Source organism: Haliotis asinina, chromosome 12, assembly GCF_037392515.1.
Source record: "Haliotis asinina isolate JCU_RB_2024 chromosome 12, JCU_Hal_asi_v2, whole genome shotgun sequence".
Taxonomy (NCBI): Eukaryota; Metazoa; Mollusca; class Gastropoda; order Lepetellida; family Haliotidae; genus Haliotis; species Haliotis asinina.
In genome coordinates, this window is record NC_090291.1 from 31,059,044 (window position 1) to 31,075,425 (window position 16,382).

A 16,382-nucleotide genomic window follows, 5' to 3' on the forward strand; every position below is an offset into this window, starting at 1 on the left:
TTTACACATAGGACGACATGTAGGTGATTCGAACCTCAGGCCACATCAGACCAAAAATACGTTGTTTCTAAAAATACAGTCGAAACTTGTCTTGTTTTCGTTTCTTCTATTTCCAAACGTTTTATGTTTACATCTGAGCATTGGACGTCTACACAACAGTCGAAAATCAAAAATATTTAACTGGATTTGATTGTCTGGCTTGTTCACGGGCAGCTGTCGCATAGAAATCATACTGTTGTGCAGCGTCAGGGAGCATACTTTTCTCATATCATATTTTGTGTGATTAGTGGGTATCACCACAGCACATGATTACCCTGATTCTCAGTGATCGATTCATGTAGCTTTTCACACCAGCAGAAGTCTGTTTCTGAAGATAGCTGTGAAGTGTTACTCGTTTGCATTAACGTTTTGGTTTGGGGCTGTATTTGTGATTTGACGATGTTAATTCAAAGGAATATTAAAGCTGTTGTAGGCCATGTTGTAGGCTGTTGTAAACTCTGCGGCATCATATGTTTGCATTTTACTCAAAAGAAAATCTTTGCAATCAACACCACAGTTTGACGTGTAAAATTGTCGTATATTTACAAGGCAGGGCCCCGTTTCACAAAACTCTCGTAAGCCTAAGATCTCGTAACTTTTCTCGTAGCATTTCCACCTCCTATGTTACAGTATGCCAGGTACAAATGCTACGAGAAACGTTACGATACCTTAGGCTTACGAGAGTTTTGTGAAACGGGGCCCTGCCTTGTAAAACAAGGGTAAGATTTGATATTTGACAACATACTGGACATCAACACGTACGAATTTAGCAAATGCCCTCAAAGGTACAGTATAAGACCTTTTATAGAATCACCCACATACATGTATGGGCAGTGAAAACCGACTAGCTTTGAAATAGAGTGAACTGCGAACGAAATTAAACGAACGGAAAGAGACAGCCAATTTTGGTTATTAGATCAATGTATATTGTAACACCAGCAACCCTCCCCAAGCCCACTCAAACAAACAAACAAACAAATAAACAAACAAACAAACAAACCAAGAAACTTCTATATAGCAGACGGTTCGTTATGTGTATGTTACTCTTTTAATGCTTTTAGTAATATCCCAGCAATAGCACGACGGGGAACACCAGAAATGGGCTTCACACATTGTACCCATATGGGGAATCGAACCCGGCTCTTTGGCGTGACGAGCGAACGCTTTGGCTTCTGGTGCCATCTCACCGCTTCTCACCTGGTCGAGCGTTCCGTGTTAAGATTATAGGTACATCTTCGCGTACGCACCAGCTGACATGCTTCCTCATTGTGTGCGTGGGATGTACGACAGCAGACCAGACTCCTACAGATGAGCTGCGTTTTACTCAATATATATTGTATATATTTGACTACATGCATCATAGGGCTGCACTGGGCAAGATCTGTCCCTTTATATACAAAAAGATAAAATAACAGCTATGTACAGAAAAAGTATACCGGACTTCATCTTCTCTTTATTCTTTTATCAAAAACAAAAAGGAGATGCAATCCAGAAAATTCTTTATGTTCATCCAACAGCCTCTCATAAAATGCCACTCAAACATCTTAACAGTTATGTAATCCAGATATTGACATTTGATATGCAAAACGATGGAGGAGAGATGACATTGAATGTGGTTTTCTTAGTTTTAGCTTCCATGTCTCAGTTGTTTCAAATTACGACTGTATCCGAATATCATCATTTGTTATTAAAGTAGCCAGAATACTAGTGTTTAAAAGAGGATGTTCACGTGTGGGAAGCGTTCCTTCAGATACATAAGAAGAGAACGGGTAACAGTGTAGGAAAGGTAGCCCGTCACAACGTCAGAGAAGGGTGAATTTTGTGGAGGACACGTTTAAAAAATCTATTCCGTTCCTATGTTTTAGCAAACCAATTATATATGATATAATGATCATAACCTTTTTGAATATTGCCAAAGGATACTAGAATAATCAAATATAAAATTATCGCAATTGAAATCGATAAGATGTTATAGCTATAAGAACAGAGTTCTCTCCCTTAGCTTATTGAAAACGAGTTTCGTAAGGAAGTGGAGAACAGGCTAGATTTTGTCAGGACTGGACAAAAAACATTGACCAGCCAGTCCCGTGGATAGGCTAGATTTTCTACATGTCTCATACACTGCGGGTTCTTAGTGGGGAAAGTGTTCGATCGTCACGCCGAAGACCCGGGTTCAATTCCCCACGTGGGCACGTGTGAAACGCTTTCTCGGTGTCATAGGGGCTTGTAAATCTAAAAACTGCCATCAAGGTATATATTGTCCCTGATGGCATAGTACTAAAACCCCATCAACGACAATATATACTTGATGGCAGTATTTTAGCGTTACAAGCCGCTGTGCTTGGTGTGTCCCCCACCAGCAAAGCGCCCGCCCAGAGATAATGCTGAGTATTACCAAACGCTTCGCAAATCTGAACGCACTGAGATGTATTACCTCGCGTTGTGTATGATGTATAGTAAGAGTGTTGGTTATGGTGTATATTACGTGTTTGTCGATATTGTCTGGCATATGTGTGCAGTGAATAATGTTTTTGGAAGCATTTTTAGAATTTTTGGTATGGTGCTATGTCGTTGAATAATAAAGATCAGTTTATCAGTTTGGTAATCATACAAATTAATTAAAACATACACAATGATAACATACACACGCGCACAAACGCACACACACGCATACATGGTGTAAAAGAAAAAAGGAACAAGAATAACAATATTATTGAAAGTCAGTGATCCACAACCTTTGATACATGTTGATGGCAGTGTAACTAGGTCATATCCTTGAAATCGTAGGTGAGTCGCCACACCGTGTTCCAGATGTCCATCTGTTGCTATACGTACTCATTGAACGATGGTTATCACGAAGAGACGGTAAACATCACCAGGCCATCACATCTGATCATATTTCACACTTTGCCACCATGCTAGGCGTGGCGATAACCATGCAATTGTACCAGCTGTGAACCGAGGCCATTACGTTCCATCCACTTTCTCGCTTCAGAAATCAAATGTTGTATTTTTTTATACTATTGGGTAAAAATGAAAATAGCAATAATATTGTAAAAAAATCACCAAACTCATGCCTCATTTAATGTAAGTTATTTTCTGGATTACGCCTTCTTGGTAAAGCACAGATTTTAGTACTACTCGTTGAATCCCATTCGGGATTCGAGCTCCAGTCCAACCGACTCCTTCGCTTCGGCTCGTCTCAGATGTGAAACTGAGGGTTTCCTTTTTGATGCCCGAACCAAGGCTGCAGTGATGGGGAGCCTTCATATTCTCCGAAAAGTTATTTGTGGGTTCGGCTATAACTGGCCTGAAGTTGATGCAGACCCGGTTTGTTTTTTGTAAAATAACTCTTCATTCAATGATCCGATCGATCTCAAACTTTGCAAGTGGATGTTTTGTCAGACAATCTAATCACATTGTAAATCACCGATTTTATGCATTTGTATGAAAGAATCTGTCAGTGTAACTGTTAACAAAATAAACAGCAGAACGTTGACAGCTTGCAGAGGGAGGGAGCCATGACCTGTAACAGCGCTAGCGGCAGTGTGGGTCTGAAAGGTCAATTTACTGTGATTTCCTTTAATTGTATTTTGACATCAACACAAACTCACGTATCCTCGAATATTATGACGTCATTAGGCATCGCACGAAGTTAGGTCTCCTCGTTCATTGACAGGACACAAAGTGAGTGAATATTGCTTATCGCCACATTCGCGGCGAGCACTGGCAGAAGAGGTCATGCAATTGATGCGCAGAAATGAAAATACGACAATGAGACTGAAACATGTTCTTTATATCTTGTAACTCATATGTCCATAGAAATACAGAGTAAAAGACATTTTCTGTTTTCAAATCCAAGTTAGCCTCATATTATGGTGGGATTTCGAGGATTACCGTTACCATTACGGTAGTATCATACATCTCTGCAAACAAGTAGTCGTAGCGTCGTAATTTCTCAGTAAATAATACGAAGTATGAGAGAAAGCCGCTGGTAAGATAATCGAAGGACGACAGCGTCTGTATTGTGTTGTAATAATCGATTCTTCAGACAGACATGGGCAGTGAACACTGGTGAAAATGTACCGCGATATCGTATTGTGCAGGAACTGTTGAACACGAGAAGCTACGCTACATATAGTTCTTCAAGCAAATTTGCTACAATGTGATGACCTTTAATTATCAGTCATTGTGTAACGTGAAGGTCAATGTGTTGTATAACGCCACATTTTGTGACGAGTGTGCTGAATACGCGAAAGCGAGTATAATATCACGCTTTGAACATTAAATGAGCTGCACACGAATCGATACAACGTGCTCACAAATCTGCTTTTTAGGTGAAAATAGGATGTGTAGTGTAATCTGAGTTCCTTTTTAAGGAACCAGAATGTTCTCATAAAATGTGTTGTTTTGCAGGCAGTAAAATATAATTAATTCGAGGCATTCTTCAGGAATTGATCGTTTGATTGCTTCCACCCATTCTGATCTGCATCTGTGGGTTCAGGTTTGGACCAGACTAACCAGAGGCTGATATTATGAGCTCTCAATCTAATCATAAAGATCCAGTTAGACTTAAGAGGCGACTAACGGCGCAGGATGATCAGGCTCGCTGACTTGACTGACTTGGTCGTCGACTCACAAATGCGTAGATCGATGCTCATGACTTTGACCACAGGATTCCCTGGTCCAGACAGACTGCATATAGCTGGAATATTTCTGAGTTTGGCTTTAGAGAAGAAACCAACCAACAATCAGTTGGTATGCGATATTTTTAGGTGATCTTCTATACATATTGATGAGTGACGCGTTTAATCTAGGACGCATTACAGCCATAAGCTGATCACTTGATGTTGCTTGTTGTATCTACTAAGGAAGAATAGAGCTTCCATGGTGTGCAAATGTTCTCCAAATATTTCGTCACTCGTCTGCTCATGTTTTTCGAAAAGTGTTTTACGCAAGTTATATTTGGGAATACATCATCTTCGCAAAGTACAGATTCTAGTACTTCTCGTTGAGACCCATTCGGAATTTGGAGCACACAGTCAAGCACACAGAGGTAACCATCCTATCAATACAACGCAGTAATGCTAAAACTAATTCATCTAGGTCTCATTCAACAACATAAGTATGTATTGCCAGTACGCCACAATGCTGACAAAGATTGTTAAACACATCAAATAATGCACTCTGGACACTCCTCAAAATTAAATCATCTTTGCGGTAAGACTCGAAGCATAAAAAATATTATAAAATTACATATTGTTTCTATTTTAACTGGTCTATTTTTCCCAAAGGTCACTGCTGACTAGTACAAATATCTCATGTACATTACTTGCTATTGTAGGTGTTTCCAAGGACATTGCAAAGCGTGTCGCATCTTGTTTTTCAGCACAAGAGCAGGCACGTATTTGTGAAAGAACATCGCCCTCTTCTCTTTAATGTTCATCACTTTCTACTAAACCGTCAGTGACATTAAGTAGGAAGGGGAAATACAGGGCTGATCAGCTGAAAACCAACACGTGTCCATGTTTGCGTAGGTGTCCGAAGAACTCTAGATAAAATCCAGATATTTATGGTTATCATATATTTATAATGTTTACAAGGACATTTGATGATTGGTCCCTATCATTCATTGACTTCGAGAAGGTAAATATGACCTGCAGACAGATATGTAGCAGTATGTGATATTTAAATTATGTTTGAAAGATGTGAATACGTCAGCAACATTAAACAGATTGTATGTTATTTAAAACCCCGTCTTAATCGCTTTGCCGCTAAATTTACCTGTTTCTGCGTTGGAGGTTCTTTTGACTCACGTACATAAACGACGATCTGTATCTACGCAAATGTACCAAAATACTAAGATCATAAAAATATAAAGGAACACTTAATATCTCTGCATATCATTGACACTGTTAGTCGACAAAGGGCTCCTTGACTGACTGGAACAGAGCTGATTAAACGGGCTTAGTAACAAGTGATTTCTGAGCAAGTCAGTCATTCAATACAGCTGCTCTTGTTATCTGTTATCACCATGGAGACAGTGTTGTAACAGTAATTGCTGTTAGCATTTTTAAGTACCTTTACAGTTTCGATATTTAAATATAATACCCGTGATGCTTCGGGTTAGAATTGATCTACACCCATGCGTGTTATCAGAGGCGACTAACAGGATCGAGTGGTCATGCTCGTTGGCTTGGTTGACACTTGTCTTCGTATCCCAAATGCATAGATTCGGTGCTCATGATGTTGATCACTTAAGGTCCAAACTCAATTAACTACAGATCACACCATCGCCTTTATATAGCTGGAAAACTTCTTACATATACGTAAAACCATCCATGAGAGAAAACTGATGTTTCCTGCTTCTGTTTTCGCGATACCCGTCAAGATACGGGTTAGAATTGATCTTCAGGAACCCATGCTTGTCGTAAAAGTCGACCAACCTGATCGTTGGTCAGACTTGCTGACATCTTTGACTCATGTCATTGGTTCCCAAATGCATAGATCGATGGTCATGCTACTGATCACTGGGTTGTCTGGTACAGACTCAATTATTTAAAGACCACATCCATATAACTGGAATATTGTTCAGTGTGGTGTAAAACTAAACTCATTCACTGTTTTTGTGAACATATGTTCAAATTAATGAAGAAAGATGTAAACACATTCAGGCCAAATAGAATAAAGATGCCCATATTGTAAATGTGCATAAAGGCATGTGTTCCGCAAATTAAAGGTCACATGCAACCCAAAAATCAAACAATTAAAACACAACATATAATATACATTCTGCTTGTAAAAAAACCCAAATAATAAAAATTATAAGGGTACAATCGCGATTCATAAGGGCAATATTTTGCACTTGCTCTTACTTCCCTCGAAACGAAGCTCTCGGGAGACCGGACCCAGTCACAGCGGTTAGGTGTGCGCTGAAGTGTAACGACGGCTTCCGCTTGGCTGATTCATTTGCTGACACGCCGAGGGCTCATAGTCTGCTCAGGAAAGATGATCTGTTTGATGGGCATTTTAGAAGTATGGCGAGTCACAAGAAAGTAAGAGATAACAACTTCTTTTATTGCACTTGATGCGTCGTTTCAGTATGGATTCATTTACCGTTGTCAAACAAAATCATATACACTAGAAAAAGTTGCTATCCATAAAGAATATATAGAGAGAGATATCGGGTTTGGTAAATACATGTCCTCTGAATTTACGTTCGATCCAATCAAAAATCATCTCTGTAGAGAACCACTGATGGCTGGAAACTGCCATTCGCCCAAGTGCAAAGCAAGACTTAAAACTGACAAGAGTGTGCATCGGTTTCCGTCAGATTCAGTCCTCAGAGAAAAATGGATGTAGTTTGTTTACCTCCCACAGACATAAAAACATGTAATGTGTAAAAGTATCATACCTGCCTAATTACATAATGCAGGACTCGGGTGCACGAATCATAAATCAATTTATTTTGTTTATGGCGTACAGCCCGATAGGTGTTAAGTTCAAATTGCACGTGGTCAGTGATTGAAGCTGTGTATTGCATGTTGTCTTTAGCAGACAGGCAGGCAGACATATAGGTGTCAATAAACCAGACATTGAGCTTTCTCTGTGACAGAGACTGCTTACCACAATCAACAAGGTTTTTTTAATGCAACGAGTAGATTATTTACTTGTTTGTGTAGACAACCAATATTAGACTACTGCTAATGACCTCATACTCCGGGCATGCACACTGTGTCAAGCTCCGCGAACCTATTCACTGCGCATGCATTATGGGCGCAATGCAGCACAGCTGTTGGAGCCACTTCTCCCCCCAGCGCTGGGGGAAATTTAGAGAACTCCGATTTGAACGCCAACTTTATAGGTTGAATTGTTTTTTGATGATTTGTTTCGGTAAGTGCATGCCGAAAGGTATCAGAATCTGCAAAGTGTTTTACGTTGCATGTGACCTTTAACATTGCAACCCACATGTTTCAGCATGTGAGACCATTCTTCGACCAAGCATATTTACATTCTGATGATGGCTTTATCGTTCTTCAAGGCTTTCGAGGGTAGTACTCATGTGACATCGGCATTCACGTGGCTTCTATTACAAGCGGTTCCAAACACATGGAGCGACATGTGGGCAGACAACCATATTGATTTTTTGAGAGAATTCAAGTATGTCACATTTCGAAACCAGGTTTTCGGCGAGACTCAAAATCAGTATCAGCTAGCTAGCTTGTGTTACTATACATCCGATATCATTACTATTCCTTAACATGATTACTGCTGAAGACCATCACCATTCTGGGTGACAATATCTGATATATATAGATAATGTCCTTGCTCTCTATTTTCAGATATGTTCCTTACCATAGTGTATTTTTGTTCGTTTTGCCCTTTCAAATACTCATTATAGCGATGTTAGAACATAATCTGTGACAACGTAATCAGCATACTCGGCAACAGTGACGACGAAATAGTAATACTCAAGGATAAAGATACAGTAAAACATTATTTCCATTAAACACTGCTAGACGATGGTACACGTCAAGGTCCAGATTAGACCTGATCATCTGCAACCCATGTTTATCGTAGGAGACCAACGGGATCGGGTGGTCAGGCTCGCTGACTTGGTTGACACATGTAATCCACTTGCGTTGCTGATGCTGTTGATCATTGGATTGTGTGTTCCAGACGAGTAACTGTTTATTTAAAGACTGCCGCCAGTCATAAAGCTGGGATATTGATTTTTGCCTATGTCTGCAAATAATCGAGTCTGGGTTATACAACCAAATGATGAACAGCATGAGCATCGATTTACGGAATTGGGATACGAAGACATTTCAGTCAACGAGCCTGGCTTCTCTATACCGTTAATCGTCTCTTGCGGCAAGCATGCATTACTGAAGATCAGTTTATTCTAACCCGGGTCTTTAGATGGAAGAGTACAACACTGAAAACCGTCGATGGAATATACTCTTCAAAATATGAAACGCATAGGTGAAATCAAGGAAGTGCATTAAACGTACTCAAGTGTACATAAGTCGATTAAGCCTGGACATAGATAAAGGAAATTAGACACACGGGTGAACAAATAAACAGCTGTCATTGTCAGTACATTTCATTCACTCACTGCACATGTGTGGACAGAAGGGGGCGTTCAGATCAGTACTTGGTGACACCGCCCCCTGCAGCCGTCACTGTTTGACACCGCCTTGGAAGGTATTGCAGACGTCGTCGGAGATTTTCTTAGGAAATTCTTCGCCATTTTTCCTGCAACGCGTTGGAAAATTCTGCAAGTGTCTGAAGACGGTGGTCATGTTTACGGACGTGTCGATAATGTTCGTCCTTTGGATGCTCGGTCGGGTTCAGATCTGGCGAGTTAGGACAACGAGGAAGTACATTGATGTTTCCTTTGGCGAAATATGTACCTGTTACAAGTACTCTGTGAGGTCGAGCGTTGTCGTGGTGAAACAATGTGGGAGGGGATGAGGTTGCAGGATTTGGCCGATGTAGCTATTTGCTGAAGACTGCCTTGAACCACCACTAGCCCTGATCTACCCTGTAGGATATGGCTCCCTACACCATGATGCATTTAATTGTTGAATATTACCACACAAACAATAAACATCAATATTCACTCATTGTGAAATAGCAGAGGAATTTCTGTTACATGGTCCAGCATAGTGAAGCAGCAGAGCATGACTTTTGACATACTCTTGTCTAACCTATTCTTCAATAATCAGTCTACCACGATATTTGATTGAATTCTGTACTTATGCATATTTCATTCAAATGAAGGAGACACAAGAGATTGACGCTTGTTTCATATACTGAAGAGCAAAATAAATTAATTTTCCGAAAAAAAAATGTCTTAAAATACTGTTTAAAATCTCGAAAAAAGCCAGACTTGCGTTTCTTTTGCTGGTCAGTATATTTAGATCTATGCACAAACATTCAGTGTTCAAACCTCTCCCCGAGGGTGTCTGACAAGAGAGATGATTTAACTTTCCAGCAGATAATGCTCCCTTTCTTACCGGAAAATACAACAACAGGTTCACCCTTCAGTGCTTAAATTTCACAACTTTTGAGAATCAGTCGAATATGCTTCATTTCTCGAGAATTGATCTCCATTAACTCGTGCTTGTCGTACGAGGCGACTTACGCGATCATGTGGTCAAACTCGCTGACGTGCTTGAAACGTCATCGGTTCCCAAATGCTCAGGTCGATGTTCATGCTGTTAATCACTGGATTGTCTGATCCATGCTCGATTATTTACAGACTGCCGCCATTTCCTTTTTTGACTGTTTCCGTCACTGTTTTAGAGCTAACAGCCATGTGTTTCATTTACGTTTAGATTCTACAGCTATGTGTTATACTTACCGTTGGAGTCTACTTTCATATGTTTCATTTACGTTTAGATTCTACAGCTATGTGTTATACTTACCGTTGGAGTCTACTTTCATATGTTTCATTTACGTTTAGATTCTACAGCTATGTGTTATACTTACCGTTGGAGTCTACTTTCATATGTTTCATTTACGTTTAGATTCTACAGCTATGTGTTATACTTACCGTTGGAGTCTACTTTCATATGTTTCATTTACGTTTAGATTCTACAGCTATGTGTTATACTTACCGTTGGAGTCTACTTTCATATGTTTCATTTACGTTTAGATTCTACAGCTATGTGTTATACTTACCGTTGGAGTCTACTTTCATATGTTTCATTTACGTTTAGATTCTACAGCTATGTGTTATACTTACCGTTGGAGTCTACTTTCATATGTTTCATTTACGTTTAGATTCTACAGCTATGTGTTATACTTACCGTTGGAGTCTACTTTCATATGTTTCATTTACGTTTAGATTCTACAGCTATGTGTTATACTTACCGTTGGAGTCTACTTTCATATGTTTCATTTACGTTTAGATTCTACAGCTATGTGTTATACTTACCGTTGGAGTCTACTTTCATATGTTTCATTTACGTTTAGATTCTACAGCTATGTGTTATACTTACCGTTGGAGTCTACTTTCATATGTTTCATTTACGTTTAGATTCTACAGCTATGTGTTATACTTACCGTTGGAGTCTACTTTCATATGTTTCATTTACGTTTAGATTCTACAGCTATGTGTTATACTTACCGTTGGAGTCTACTTTCATATGTTTCATTTACGTTTAGATTCTACAGCTATGTGTTATACTTACCGTTGGAGTCTACTTTCATATGTTTCATTTACGTTTAGATTCTACAGCTATGTGTTATACTTACCGTTGGAGTCTACTTTCATATGTTTCATTTACGTTTAGATTCTACAGCTATGTGTTATACTTACCGTTGGAGTCTACTTTCATATGTTTCATTTACGTTTAGATTCTACAGCTATGTGTTATACTTACCGTTGGAGTCTACTTTCATATGTTTCATTTACGTTTAGATTCTACAGCTATGTGTTATACTTACCGTTGGAGTCTACTTTCATATGTTTCATTTACGTTTAGATTCTACAGCTATGTGTTATACTTACCGTTGGAGTCTACTTTCATATGTTTCATTTACGTTTAGATTCTACAGCTATGTGTTATACTTACCGTTGGAGTCTACTTTCATATGTTTCATTTACGTTTAGATTCTACAGCTATGTGTTATACTTACCGTTGGAGTCTACTTTCATATGTTTCATTTACGTTTAGATTCTACAGCTATGTGTTATACTTACCGTTGGAGTCTACTTTCATATGTTTCATTTACGTTTAGATTCTACAGCTATGTGTTATACTTACCGTTGGAGTCTACTTTCATATGTTTCATTTACGTTTAGATTCTACAGCTATGTGTTATACTTACCGTTGGAGTCTACTTTCATATGTTTCATTTACGTTTAGATTCTACAGCTATGTGTTATACTTACCGTTGGAGTCTACTTTCATATGTTTCATTTACGTTTAGATTCTACAGCTATGTGTTATACTTACCGTTGGAGTCTACTTTCATATGTTTCATTTACTTTAAGTGTCTACTGTTTCCTTCACCATTAGACTCTTATGTTCAACTATACTACCCATCAAAAGTTTAGGTTCACTGGTGTAAATGTAGCCGCATACTTCAATCAACTGTGTTAAACTAGATTTTGCAAAATATTCCGTACTGTTTACAGGTACCTTTTACTCGGGAAGTGATGCATGATAAAACAACTTCGTAACGTTGACAAGATTATTGTCAGGCGTTCAACAATGATTAAACTCGGTGAAAAATTTTGCAACAAAACGCAGCAGTTCACATGCACGATATTTGCACATGCTTTGCAGCAATTTGATGAATCATCCTCGTGCAATTAATCTACGTAAGGTGAACATGCGCAGTTGTTTCCCCCAAGCTGGTGGAGAAATTCTTTGTTGCAACCATATAAACATATATAACATACGGTGGGTGTTTTAAGTGAGTCTAGACTTTTGATGGGTAGTATACTTCTTGTATATTACTTTCATGTTTTGGACCGACCGTTGTACTTTACTGCCTCGCGTTCAGTTTGCCCTATTGTTACGCGTTGCGGTTAGTTCACTGTTACATGTTGCACTTTGTTACATTTTTTCTATTATGTGCTGGATACTTCAGAGGTCGTTGCACATTAGTCATAATCTGCGTGCACAGACGTGTCTATCGGTGGCAATCTATGCGTACATATATCCTTATACTAACAACTATAATGACACTCTTTGGCAATTCCGTATTGCTTTACGCCGCATTCAACACTTTTCCAGCAGAGTCAAGTCAACTTGTAAACAAATACGAAAAAACAAACCGCAAACAAGCGTTATATCTGATCCAACCTAGCCTCATATGAAGACAAGCAAAAGTTTCGGAGGACGTGTCATAACGAGAATTTCATATCAGAAACCTTTTCACCCTCTTCTGTCTGTGAGTGTGCGGGAGTGAGAGCGAGAGAGAATTACCCATAACTGCAATTAGATCAAGGTCCACGTCACCCAAACGTAACACACACACACACACACACACACACACATACAATAACACTGTGTAGTAACAAATTTGGCGTGCATTTCTACTATCTAGCGTCCTGCATAACCAAACATATCTCAATTTAATAACCACACTTCATAATCCGAACCTTTACAAGAATATATTAAGTCCCACGTAGGCGACAGTAAGTCCTACTTTGGGAGATACTTTGTCCTTCGTACGACTTAGTGTGTGAGATATTAAGTTCTACGTAGGACTTACTATCTCCTAAACTGGAGATACTAAGGTCTTCGTAGGAGATCGTGACACAAAAAACATTTTTCACCGTGACCCTAATACGCTTCTGTAAATCATAGACCGAGACAACCACAGAAACAGTTGTCTCCAAGAAGTGTCTGGGGATGTTGTTATTGCTTAGTGGTTTGATGCATCAGGAAAACAAATTCATTGTAGAACGTGAACAGAAACCCCTCAGGGTTCACTATACTTCGAGTTGCTATAAATGTAGCCCGTTGACGTCACAGGAGAGACGCCTTGAGCAAACCCTTTAAGGAAAAACAACCTTGTGAATGGATGACTGTAATGAAGGCTGGTTATTTGTGCCCTATCACTGGAAAATTCGTTCTTCTGGGTTACGTTTTACTATTAAACAGATGTAGTGGTACATATCCATTATGTGATGTGATGTTGATGAAGATGTTGACGTGACGTGACGTGACGTGACGTGACGTGACGTGACGTGGTGTGATGTGATGTGAAGTGATGTGATTATGTATGATACTATTCCTTCGGGAAAGTATATTTCGTTTTTGTACAGTAGCTTCACAGAAGGTAGAGGTTATAAATATTTCAACTTTAGGGAAAGTACCACATGCAGATTTACCAATTAAACATGAAGGAAGGTTATTTATGAAAATGAGTTCAGAGTTTTAACCTTATTCAGAATACCCTCATTATCTTTGTTTTCATGATATATCTGTACATTGCAAACATCGTACTTCTGAATTAAACGCCAACACTGTTACCGTAGTTAAGTTAAGTGTTAAATGGTGATGCATCGGCTACAAGTAGCCGTCGGTGTGCTCTGGACCTTAAGGTTTCAGTGTATAGTTTAAATTCATGTATTATCTTTTATTTTTGTATTCATCTGACCGGCTTGATAAGGTCAGTAATTAGAGGTCAAGTTTTAAGTGTGTACTTCCTTTCACGTGGCGTGTATGTTACAATGGCATGACAATATCGTTGGACACATGCACAGACTGCCTTATTAATTAACACTGATTTGTCACGGACATCGTCCATTTTATAATTTGACTTACTCAAAATGAACTCAAATTAGTGATTGAGTGAGTTTAGTTTTACGCCGCTTTTAGCAATATGCAAGCAATATCACGACAGCGGACACCAGAAGTGGCCTTCACACATTGTACCCATTTGTAGAATCAAACCCGGTCTTCGGCGTGACAAGCGAGCGCTTTAACTACTGGGCTACGGCACCATCCCAGATTCAAATTAAGGTTGTTCATCGAGGCGGCTTGCTCTTTGACAGTTGCGTTATACATTTCACGCACTGCAGTGCAAAGACGGATGAGTCGTTGTAGTAGGGACAGCAGAAACTGCGTTCATACATCGCACCCAGACACCGAGTAAGTGATCAATAGCAGCCCTGGAATGTACGTCCCTGCTTAATGGTCGGGTGTGATTGGATGGTCACAATGACTGATAGCGTCCGCCTCGGACTGCCACGCTCGAGGTCCCGGGTTCGATTCCCCACATGGATACAATGTGTGAAGCCGGTTTCTGGTGTCCCCCGTCGTGATGTTGTTGGAATATTGCTAAAAGCGGCGTAAAACCAAACTCACTCCTCCCTCGCGTCTCGTCCTCGTGTCTCAATAATGTTTGACCGCTGGCGATGTAAATACTTCTGTCTGAGTTATACAAAACATCCACCCACCAACGTGATATTCATTTCGGACCTAAAAAAACAATAAGATGGATTTCATGTATATCTCATTTTGTTTCAGGAACATGTTTCAGGAACATGTCATGTCTTCGAGGTGCATTTCGAAAAACATTTGTCAACCGTCAGTTGAAGTATTTCAGTATACACCAGACTCCAAACCATTATGCGATCATGATTTATTGCTGTCGATACCAATGTGTTTTCCATAACATGAACGATTTGATATTGTATATAGGTCAGATGGTCAAAGACATTGTAGTATTATTATCATACATTAATCTATTTTAAATTAGACATATTCACATTAGTTGACAGAACAAATGGGAGAATATTACCCGAAGCTGAGGCAATGTACATTTATCAATACTGATTATATCTAAATAAATTCTGGGACCGATGCGTCATTTGGAACTATGTTGGAAATGTATTGCGTGTTGAATAAATTACGGTAAATGATTGTAAAATGAAAGGGTATGTTCATTTGAAACATTTGATGTGACAGGTACATATGTTTTACGAATGTCGTCAGCAAGAAATTAGTTTTGAGTTTGAGTACTGCTCAGTTCTGTCTAAAGTTCTATACCGGCGTGTGTTGGAGAGAATCAGAACACCTCCTTGATGATCATATATATGGCAATACAAGTCCATTTGTCATGCGCAATTCTCCATGATCCCGGATAACCCAAATTAGGTGCTAGTGGGCTGTAGTCACATGACTATCCTATTAGACACCCACTGCCTCCTGGATGAACAGAGGCATATTTGAACAAATAGTTGAGACCACATGTATCAGATGTGCTTAGTAGAGGGTCGGGGTCATAGAAACACTCAGGAATCAAGCTGGCAAACACTGTCACACATCCAATTGTGCCCATGCTGTTGATCACTCTCCGCGCCCAACGTCACTTAACTTCATCTGATTTGTGCCCTGCACTCAATGCTCAGGATCACGTCACACACACACACACACACACACACACACACACACACACACACACACACACACACACACACACACACACACACACACACACACACACACACACACACACACACACACACTATATATATAACTTGCACTATGCAATTACCGAAATAAATCATAAAAAATTCCAATTCAATCTATAAAGTTGAAAAAAAACGCGATGAAAAAAAAGCCCGCGAAATCGGAGTTCAAACGTTTCACTAAATTCCCCCCAGCGCTGGGGGAAAAACTGGTTTCAACAGCTGTGCTGCGCTGCGTCCATAACGCATGCGCAGTGAATAGATTCGCGGAGCTTGAAACAGTATGCATACTGAGGTCGTGAGAAGTAGTCTAATCTTGGTTGTGTACACAAACAAGTGAATAATCTGCTCGTTACGTAAAAAAAACATGTTGATTGTGGTGAGCAGTCTCTGTCACAGA